Genomic DNA, 12095 nt, shown 5'->3' on the forward strand with positions numbered 1-12095 from the left:
AATTTTGGCTTCGTGAAGTCCAATTCCTTGGACATCTTGTTAGTGAGCATGGTATCCAAGTAGATCCTGCTAAGATTGAAGCTATCATGAACAGGCAAGAGCCGAAGACGCCTACGGAGATTCGCAGCTTTCTAGGACTGGCAGGATATTATAGGCGATTTATCGAAAACTTCTCAAGAATTGCAGCACCCCTGACTTTACTCACTCGCAAGAATAGCAAGTTTGATTGGGGGCCTAAGCAGCAAGAATCCTTTGATATTCTGAAGCGGAAGTTGAGCAACGCTCCAGTGCTGACATTACCAGAGGGGATTGATGAGTTTGTTGTGTATTGTGATGCATCACACACTGGTATGAGTTGTGTGCTTATGCAGAAAGGCAAAGTCATTGCCTATGCTTCACGACAGTTAAAGGTGCACGAGAAGAACTACACCACCCATGACTTGGAGCTGGGTGCCGTTGTATTCGCGCTAAAACTGTGGAGGCATTACGTGTATGGAACCAAATGCGTGATCTATTAGGATCACAAGAGCCTTCAACACTTGTTTAATCAGAAGGACTTGAACATGAGGCAGCGGCGCTGGATGGAAACTTTGAATGATTATGACTGTGAGATAAAATACCATCCAGGCAAGGCGAATGTGGTTGCCGATGCCTTAAGTAGGAAGGAGAGAGTAAAGCCTATAAGAATCAATGCCAAGAGCATCGAGATAAAGAACAGTCTGAATGAAAGGTTGTTAGCTGCGCAGAAGGAAGCTGTCTTGGAAGCTAACTACCCTGAGGAAAAGCTAGGAGTAACTGAAGAACAGTTATGCTATTGCAACGACGGAATCCTAAGGTTAAATGGACGTATATGGGTTGCAGTTTATGGAGGACTTCGGGATGTCATCCTCCAGGAAGCCCACAGTTCCAAATATTCCGTTCATCCTGGAGCTGATAAGATGTACCAGGATCTGAAGGCAAGTTATTGGTGGATAGGCTTGAAGAAGTCTATAGCTGCCTATGTAGCTAAATGTTTGATGCGTGCACAAGTCAAAGCTGAACATCAGAAGCCGTCAGGTTTACTGCAACAGCCTGAGATTCCCACATGGAAATGGGAAATGGTGACAATGGATTTCATCACCAAATTGCCAAAGACAAAGAAAGAAAATGATACTATATGGGTAATAGTAGATAGACTGACTAAGTCAGCACATTTCCTACCCATTAAGGAAACTTATAGCTCCGACATGCTAGCCCAATTATATGTAGATAAGATTGTATCTCTGCATGGCGTACCCGTGTCACACCCCAACCGATGGCGGAATCATCGGGGCAAGGCACTGAGCGAAACAGATTGTCCAGAAGTTTCCACAACAACTATCATTACCATTCAATTTATATAACACGTCTCATACCGTGACTCAAATGGCAAAACAAATTATTACAAATAACATCTAGTCAAATAATTTTGTTCCGACAACTCACATTTAAATAAAAACAATTAAATATTGTTCAAATGCTCCTATAGACCCAGCCTGACAAGATCTACAAACAACTATGCTCTAGTTGCTCTTTCCTAACAGATGACTATTTGTTGGGGGCCTCTAGAGCTTTATTCTAACCTCGCTTTCCTACCAAGCAAACATCTTAAACACCTGTCACATATGTTAAAATAAAGTCAATACATACAATGTAAAAGTGAGCATACAAGTTTGATAATAGCATATAGAGTTCGAATAGTTTACGTATAACCAGCACGTACACAGAGGAAAACGAAGCATGTTAATTATCGATATGGACCTATCGATACCAATGACTGCGAGTTGACTGTCCGAGACAATTCGCAATACATGATTACCACCGTAATCCATGCAAGTAATTGTCCTTAACAACCCCCGTGTGAACGGGTGTTGAGTCCAAACTATAGTACTACGTCGTTAAGGTAGGTAGACAACATTCCACGTGTAAACACAATCAACAAGGATTCATTTAGTCACGTAATACATGCATATTGGTTAGCGTTCAAATAGCTTGAGTAGTGTGATCGTTTGTGTTTTGATATAAGTAACATATGTAACACCCAAAAGTGCTAAGAGCAAAAAGGGATCGAGTATACTCACAGCAATTGATTGATGGATTGAAGGGAGCGCTTGAGAGTGGGGTTAGCCTGAACAGTTCGATAGCATAATGATGAATACGCGTAAAATGGAAACAAGTGTAAGTGGGTCGAACAGCCTGGTCGATCGAACGGGTTGTTCGTTCGGTTGGAAGGTCCGTTCGGACAGTCTGTTTGATCGGCCGGTAGGCTCGATCGGCTGGACTGTTCGAGTGGATTGTTTCTTCCTTTGAGTAGGATGTGTTTGTGTATGATGGTTTGACCTTTTGAAGTTTTTGTTGTAGTATTTGAGAACACTGAAGTGTTCTTACCTTTCAGGTCGATCGATCGAACGGTCTGTTAGATCGGCCGGCTTAACCGATCGGTTAGGAACTTCAGTAGTACTCCTCAGCAGGATGTCACTCGATCGAACAGCATGCTCGATCGAACAACATGCTCGATCGGGTGGCATTCCAATACGTCGAACGAATTGAAAATCGATTAAGAGTTGATGCATAGTATCTCATGATCGGATGAGTAATGTTATCAAACGGCTCGTTCGATCGAACATCACCTCGTTCAATACTATACTTCATGAAATTGTCAAAGTGTAGGGCCACTTGCTAGCCGATCGGCTGGCCTGGTCGATCAGCCGACATGTCCGATCGGTTGGGCTGTTCGTTCGGACAGCCTAACCGTTCGGTCAGCATCCTGACCTGGTCGGCCTGTTCATCTAACACTTGGTTGTTTTGGTTATTTGACGTTATATTGAGGTAGTTTGACAACAAGCTGAACCATGGAACCTTCGTTCTTACTCGTTTCCCCTGCTCGGACAGGAATCACCCAAATCCGGCCAGTGAACGGTTCGGAACGGCGGTTTAACGTTTAACACGAAGTCAGTGAACCTCGTAGATAGAACCTGAATCTTGAACCACACACCCATTAGAATGATTAGTGAGTTGGCTCAAGCTCCGTTTCTACCGGTTTGAAGGCATTGAGTGTAAAAGAATTGAAAGAAGGTTGGAAATCCTTCTTTCAATCCTTCACATCATGTAAATGTTTAGATCTTTGATAGATCTTAGCTTGTTTTTGTGGAAATCTGTTAGATCCGAGCTATTCATGGTGGATTGAGGCCAAAACATGATGTTCTTGAAGAACACCGTGATGACATCATCCTAGAATGCTTAGATCTTGATGATTTCACGGTTAGAAATCAAGATTCGAAAGATAGAAAGGTGTAGAAGTGTGTATTAATCAAGAAAGGACAAGATTTAGGATGAAAACTTACCGGAATTGGAAGAAATCTGAGAAAAGGTGAGGAGCACGAGCTGGTCGGTCAGAGAGTTTCCAAAAGTGGAAAGAATGAATAATGACAGCCCTATTTATAGGCTCCAAAAGAGGAAAGGGCTGGTCGATCGGCCAGGCATCCCGATCGGACAGCCTGCTCGATCGGACAGTCTGTCCGATCGGCTGGGCTGTTCGATCGGCTGACAGCCTGATCGATCCACAGCTTGGTTCGAGTGTTCGGTGCGACGATTTTCGATATTTCGATTTCAATTGAAGACGATACGAATACGATGGAGTTTGCTATTCAAATTACTTTCAGTCCCAACTACTATATCTAACATACAATCATCTATATTTCACACTATCCTTACATTACTATTCGATTTCGATTGCATTCGATTTGAGTTTCGAGTTTCGATTGGAGTTTCGATTGATTACCACACAAAACATAAAGTAAACACGCACAGGTAACACATAAGGCACACACACACGTATAACAACAACCAAAGTTCGCGTAATTCGAGATTCGAGTTCAATGATGGTTAGATCGGTTTGATTACCGATTAGTTAGCTTTATCGCATTGTTACTTCCTTCTATTCACAGTCGTAAATCGGTTCGCGTCGATTAAACATTCGATTACTTCGATTAATTCTGATTAACAACACTTACTCCACATAATACAATTAAAACACAAAATAGACTAATTATAGTCAAAGAAGTCAAAGTTGACTTGGACTTTGACTTTGACATTCGAGAACACGGGGTGTTACAACCTCCCCTTGTTTAGGGAATTTCGTCCCCAAATTAGGCTCGAAGCTGCACAGCACCGTGAATTACCAATTTAACGCTCCAGATCTTCATTTGAACAACTTTGGGTACTTGGCCTTCATGTCGCTTTCGAGTTCCCAAGTGAACTCTGCGCCTCGTTTGCCTTCCCATCGGACTTTCACGATAGGGATGCGCGAGCGCCTGAGTTGCTTGGTTTGGCGATCCATGATTTCGACAGGCTTTTCCACGAAGTGTAGCGTTTCGTTTACTTGAAGGTCGTCGAGCGGTACAATAAGATCATGATCAGCTAGGCATTTTCGGAGGTTCGACACAAGGAAAGTTGGGTGGACGTTACTGAGTTCCTCCGGTAGTTTGAGTCTGTAGGCGACTTTTCCGATCCTTTACATAATCTTAAAAGGTCCAACATATCGAGGCGCTAGTTTCCATTTCTTGCCGAATCTGACCACACCCTTCCAAGGTGATACCTTTAGGAGTACGTAGTCGCCAACGTCAAATTCAAGGGGCTTGCGTCTTCTATCGGCGTAACTTTTCTGTCTATCCCTGTCTTTCGACAAGTTGTCTCGAATCTGGAGGATTTTGTCAGTCGTTTCTTGTAGTAACTCGGGACCGGTTAATTGCGAATGACCGATCTCGTGCCATACAATAGGCGAACGACATCTTCTTCCATATAAAGCCTCGAATGGTGCCATTTGTATGCTGGCATGATAGCTGTTGTTGTACGAGAATTCGACTAACGGCAGGTATTTGTTCCAACTACCACCGAAGTCTATGACACACGCTCGAAGCATGTCCTCAAGAGTACGGATCGTTCTCTTAGTCTGTACGTCGGTTTGAGGATGGAATACAGTACTCAGGTTAAGCGACGTACCAAGAGCCGCTTGAAACGTTTCCCAGAGTCGCGAAGTAAACCGAGCATCACGGTCAGAAATGATATCACGAGGCGTACCATGATTACAAATGATCTCGTCGGTGTAGATTCGGGCTAGTCTTTCTACCTTGTAGTCTTCCCGTATTGGTAAAAAGTGGGCTGATTTGGTCAGACGATCAACTATAACCCAAATGCTGTCGTGACCTGATGGCGTGGGCGGAAGTTTGGTTATGAAATCCATAGCTATACTCTCCCACTTCCATATAGGGATTGGAGGTTGTTCGAGTAAGCCAGAAGGTCGCTGATGTTCAGCCTTAACTCTTGCACAAGTCAGGCAACTTCCAACATAGAGGGCGATATCCCGTTTCATACCCGGCCACCAGTACTTGTAACGAAGATCCTGGTACATTTTATCGGCACCGGGATGAATAGAATACCGGGATTTGTGGGCTTCGTTCATTATAATCTTTCGCAAATCGGTCCGCTTAGGGATCCCATCTGCTTTGCTTACAAGATGAGCTCCGTCGTGATAGATTCTCTCCTTCTTCAAAGTGCGTTCGTTAAAACAGGCATGCTGGGCTTCGCGGATGAGAGTTTCGAGATTGTGCTGGGCTTGGGTATTGCGAATACTAAGCAAATAACTCCTCTGCTGAGTGCGTCGGCTACAACATTTGCCTTGCCTGGATGATAACGAATCTCACAGTCGTAATCGCTAAGAAGTTCTACCCATCGGCGTTGACGCATGTTAAGTTCTTTCTGATTAAAGATGTGTTGTAAACTCCTATGATCGGTGAAGATCGTACACTTGGTACCATACAGGTAGTGTCGCCAAATCTTCAATGCAAAAACAACTGCGCCTAGCTCGAGATCGTGGGTTGTATAGTTCTTCTCGTGGATTTTGAGCTGACGAGATGCGTAAGCTATAACCTTGTCCCGTTGCATGAGAACACAACCAAGACCAACGTTGGAAGCATCACAATAGACAATGAAATCGTTGTTTCCGTCTGGCAACGCGAGAATAGGAGCATTGCAGAGCTTGCGCTTAAGGGTTTGAAAAGCAGATTCTTGTTCAGTTCCCCAAACAAAAGACCTGTCTTTCTGAGTAAGAGCGGTAAGCGGCACAGCGATCTTAGAGAATCCTTCGATAAATCGTCGATAATAGCCCGCTAGTCCGAGAAAAGATCGGACTTCAGACGGATTCTTTGGCGTAATCCAGCTTTTAACTGCTTCAATCTTCGCGGGATTGACATGAATACCCTGACTATTCACGATGTGACCTAGAAACTGAACCTCCTCCAACCAGAATTCGCACTTGGAGAACTTGGCGTAGAGTTGGTTCCCCTGGAGTAACTCGAGAACCAAACGTAGATGTTGCGCGTGTTCGGCTTTCGATTTGGAATAAATCAAGACATCGTCGATGAACACGATGACGAAACGGTCAAGATAAGGTTTACACACGCGATTCATCAGATCCATAAAAACTGCGGGCGCGTTGGTTAGGCCAAAAGGCATAACAACGAACTCATAGTGGCCGTAGCGAGTGCGAAAGGCGGTTTTGGGTATATCTTCTTCTTGTATGCGTAGCTGGTGATAACCTGAACGTAGATCGATATTCGAGAAGCACGATGCACCTTGTAGCTGATCAAACAAATCGTCGATTCGAGGTAGAGGATAACGGTTCTTGATGGTCAGCCTATTCAATTCCCGATAGTCGATGCACATCCTGAACGACCCATCCTTCTTTTTGACGAAAAGGACTGGCGCGCCCCAAGGAGAGGTGCTCGGGCGAATAAAGCCTTTTTCAAGTAACTCCTGGAGTTGGTTTGAGAGTTCCCTCATTTCAGATGGTGCGAGTCGATATGGGGCTTTAGCAACAGGGTTAGCTCCAGGAATGAGGTCGATACGAAAGTCGATATCACGACTTGGCGGCAGTCCGGGAAGATCATCAGGGAACACCTGAGGAAATTCACGAACCACTGGGACGTCTTTGACTTCAACCTTCTTTTTCTTTTCCTTCTCCGCTACTACAATGTTGGCCAAGAAAGCTCTGTATTCCTTGCGGAGATACTTGCTAGCTTGGATACACAACATGAGCTTGAGACCCTTCGAAGCTGTTTCACCGTACATACATAAGAGATCACCATTTGCGAGCGAGAATCATATCATCTTTTCAAAACACACAACTTCAGCATGGTTTTCGTGAAGAAAGTCCATGCCTACTATGACGTCAAAACTTCCGAGCTGCATTGGAAGAGATTGATTGGGAAGAGGTGATTGTTGAGCTCGAGGGTACAATTACGAAGAACAGAGTTAACGGCGACGGTTCTTCCAGTAGCAACTTCGTCTTCGAATGACGAAGGAAGATAAGAACGCTTACGACTAAGGAGCTTCTCGAATTCAAACGACACAAAGCAGTTATCGGCTCCAGTATCAAACAAACATAATGCATAAATACCATTCATAAGGAAAGTACCATTAACCACATTGTTGTCAGCCTGGGCTTGACGGGCGTTGATGTTAAAGGTTCTGGCACGAGCTGCTTGCTGTTGCTGCTGAGGCTGCTGCTGGTGCTGCTGCTGCTGGGGTTCTTGTTTCACAACCCGGTTCGGGCATATGTTTGCAAAGTGGTTAGGATCACCACATGCAAAGCAGACTCGAGCATTGAACACTGGTGCTTGAGCTGCAGGTTGGCCTTGAGGGGCTGGGAGTAGAGCTTGATGAGCGGCGGCTTGAACTGGGCTTGACGGGGACCATAGCGACAGTTCGTAGTGAAATGCCCGTAGAGGTTGCAGTGGGCGCAGAAACGACAGGCGATTCCCACCGGATGATGGTATGAGCATGTCGGGCAGAGCGGGTGGGGACCTGTGTAAGCGCGCTTGGCTGGCGGCGCATTGATCACTGGAGCTTGTCGATGGTGCGACTGCTGCTAAGCCTGTACGGCTTGCAGAGGAGCAGCAGTCGTTGTCACAGCACAGTTCTTGTTGCTGGAGATGTTGTTGTTGTGCTTCTTCTTTCTTCTTGATGACTTGGAGGGTTGAGCAGTGGCGGTGTTGATGGTCGATGCGGTGGTGGCTTGGTGCAGAGACTTGGTATGCTTATCCCAAAAACCAGACTTTACCCGCTTGTCATTAATCTCAGTGGCAAGCAGGTAGGTCTCTTCAATCGATGATGGCTTGGCAGCATGAACGAAATATGCAACACAATTGGGTAGAGCTCGAATATATTTCTTGATGGCCATGTCTGACGTCTTGACTTGATCGGGACAAATGATGCTGAGCTGTTTAAATCGTGCAGTCAAGGCAGTGTTATCTCCATCCTTCTGCTTAATGTTCCAAAACTCGTCCTCCAGCTTTTGGCATTCATGGGGAGGGCAGAATTCGTCCATCATGATGGCTTTCAGCCCCTTCCATATCAGCTCATAAGCTGCATCATTCCCGCGTTTGTTTCGTTCGGCTTCCACCAGTCTAGAGCTCGGGACTGGAAGACGCCTGTAGCATTGAGGGTGCGGAGATTTTCTGGACAGCCGCTTTGGCGCAGAGTGACTTCGATAGAATCGAACCATTGAAACATAGCTGTTGGGCCATCTTCTCCGGTGAATTCCTTTGGTCCGCATGCCTTGAACTGCTTAAAGCTGAAACCAGTCTTGTTGGTGTCTTTAGGAGCATCGATTCGCGACTCCTCAGACGATTTGCTGGCGTTTTCAAAGACATCGCTCACAGCTTTTGCCACACTCTTGGCAATGATAGCAGCGAGACGCATGTCTCTCTTCTCTTGGCGAGTAAGTGGGGTTCGGTGTCCAGATGACGACATGGTCTGCAATGGACATCGCCGTAGGTCTCAGACACAACAATCGAATCTCACCTCACACGTCTACTACTTACTAAAGCTTAGAAACACGTTGAAACATGCATCACATAACCACATAAACACAAATTCACAGATTCACATAATCACAGAAGCACATAAGCACGTAGGCACGTAGAGCACAGAGACACCTTGTGACAACTCGAAACTTAGAACCTTTCTTGTGTCTCGATGTAACATACTTGTACGCTATGGGACTAGTTAACTCGTTAATAAATGTGAAGTTTTATGTGAAATGTGCCTTGTTTGTGTGTTTGTATGTATATACGTATGTATTATAAGCAAGCCGAGAACCCAACCCGAAAACAAAGAACCCGACTCGAGACCATGAGGTCTCGAGTGAATAGTGGCCGGTGGGCCTTTGGGCCGCAAACCATCAACCGAAACCCATTAAGGGTGCACCACTTGAAGCTAATATATATATATGTGCATTACCCTCCTAACCACACTTGCTACTCTTGAACAACACACACTCATACTCTCACTCTTCCCCTCTCTAAAAACCCTAAGAAACACAAACACACCTTGGTAGCCGGCCAACACTAGGATTCGGATCAAGCTTGGAAATCGACCTTGGAGTTCACCTTTCCTATCTCTTAGCCGGTTAGTAATCCTTGTTATGTTTTGTGCTTGGATTGATTATTATGACATTATGTTGCTTGCTAAGTTTGAACATGAGAAATGATAGTTTATCTATGATAAAGATGTTGATTGATAGAAAATAGTTACCAAATGATGATGAATCGATTAACATGTTTTCGGATATATTGCATGATGGACTATGATATCTTGTTTAAACCACTAGTGTTGATGTTTATGAAATCGGCTTGCAATTGTCATACAATCGGATTAGTATAAAACCGGGCTTGTGGTATTATGCTAAGTGTTTTGATGCTTGTTCATAACTTGGTTGAATAAGTGTTATTGTGCTTGAATATATGAAAAACTTGATGAATGAGTTTGAATACATGAAGAACTTGTTGAATATGATATGAATGTGCTTTGAATGTTTGAATTCTGCCTATTTGATCCGATTTTGGTTAGTGTTAGACAAGAAAGCATGTTTTAGTGGATAGTACAATATTTGTGTTGCATGATATTCAAATGCTATTGGATAAGTACAAACTGTGCAGAAATCAGCAGATGTTGGGGAGTCGAAACCCTGGTTGCGACTAGAAATCTCCATGTTGCGACATCAGTTGCGAGTCGAGAACATCAGGTTACGACTCGCAACCATGGCATGCCAAGCCGAAACCGTGGTTGCGACACAGGTTGCGACTCGCAACCATCCCTGATCAACACAAACAGCATATCCCGCAACTGTGATTGCGAGTCCGGTTACGACTCGCAACCAAAAGCAGCACAACCCGAGACCGCGCAGTTGCGAGTCTTGTTGCGACTCGCAACCACACTTAATGGGCTTACGTATTTATGGGCCTACGATTAGTGGGCTGGGCTTATGAGCTTTCTGTGCTAACCGTTGATGCATGATTTGGGCTTGAGTAGTTGGGTTGAACTTATGGGCTTTATGTGTTACTGTTAACTGAATATGTTAAACTTTTACACCGTGATTGCTACTTGTATGTGCACTGCTTGGTTTGAATCTGATTATAAGCGGTATCTATGTTAGGACGTGATTGACTACTTGCGAATTGATTGACCCTTCTGTGTTACTACCGAGCGAACCGAGGTGAGTTCACACCCTCTACAAATCATGGGATTCCCTGGGTTGGGAACGGGGTTAAGGAACGTGGGTTCCTCGTCCTCCTTGGGTAGGACGGTGTTGGTTCAGGAATGTAATTCCTCGTCCTGGTGGACGGATAACTCGTACTAGACTAAAACTCTATCACGAAGTCCCTCCTTTTTGTATCGACTTAATCGTCGGGCCAATGGCGAGCGGGTCATTAGTTAGATAGCGCTATTTAGGTCTGACAAACCTCACACCGTGCCGCAGAGGACGGGCGTGAACTAATGGATCTGGGGCACGTCAATGATGATAGACATTGATGTTTTCAGGGCACATAAACATGACTACAGTCAGCAGTCGATATGGTAACGAGTCTAGTGTACGCATGGGGTAGCCCCCACGGCCGAAATGCCTGATAACTACATGGGGTAGCCCCCACGGCTGGAGTGCCGGTGTAACTGGGAATGAACAAGTCACATTTTTAAACTATGGGGTAACCCCCACGGCATGATGCCAGATAAAGGAAACTGTTTTTGGAAACCACTAAAACGAACACCCAACTGTGAACTCACTCAACTAGTTGTTGACTCGTTACTACATGCTTTGCAGGACCATAGGTATTCAGCTGGAGCTTGCATGGAGGTGGGTCGTTGTGGGACACGGATTGCTGCGTATTATGTTAAACTTGAAACTATTTGAACTTATGTTTTACTTTTGAGACTTATGCTTCCGCTTGCAACTTAAACTTGTTTTGTTAAAACGCCAATCGTATTGGTTAGACTTTTATAACTAATTATATGCTTGTTCAATATGATTGGTGGCTGGATCCTGGTCAGTCACGCCTCCAAGCGGTAGTACTCCGCAGGTGGGATTTTGGGGGTGTGACAGATTGGTATCAGAGCCATTGGTTATAGTGAACTAGGTTTTAATAAAGGAGAAACGTTTTTTGTTAAAACCAGACTATAACCGGTTTAGTGCTCAACGGTCCACAACGACACTTCGCTCCACATGCAAGGCTCGACATTCTAGGTAATATGATGTGCGTATATCGCCTACTTGTTAGATACATAGTACATTGCTCATGGTATGCTTGACTAGTATAACTACTGTTGTTTGAACACGTGTGTGCTTACCCTGTCCTACTATCATACTTTCGCGAACCTCTCTCACTCGTATTACTCTTATTATGAAGAATCATGTCTGGACGCGTTAACATGACACAAGCCCAGTTGACGGCTTTGATCAACGAACGAGTTGCCGCAGCGCTTGCAGCTGCAAACGCAGGAGGTATATCCTGCCGTCCGAATTTGTTCTAGGATCATTTGGATCCTACTCTCATGAACCAACCTTTGTGTTAAACTCTGTCTTTCTTTCCCCTACCTTAGGTCAATATGCTCAGGCACCGGTGTGCACTTTTAAGACCTTTATGGACTGTCGACCCACTACTTTTAGCGGAACTGAAGGAGCAGTAGGTCTCCTACACTGGTTTGAGAAACTAGAGTCTGTGTTCGAGATGTGTGAATGC

Source organism: Helianthus annuus, chromosome 6, assembly GCF_002127325.2.
Source record: "Helianthus annuus cultivar XRQ/B chromosome 6, HanXRQr2.0-SUNRISE, whole genome shotgun sequence".
NCBI classification, from domain to species: domain Eukaryota; kingdom Viridiplantae; phylum Streptophyta; class Magnoliopsida; order Asterales; family Asteraceae; genus Helianthus; species Helianthus annuus.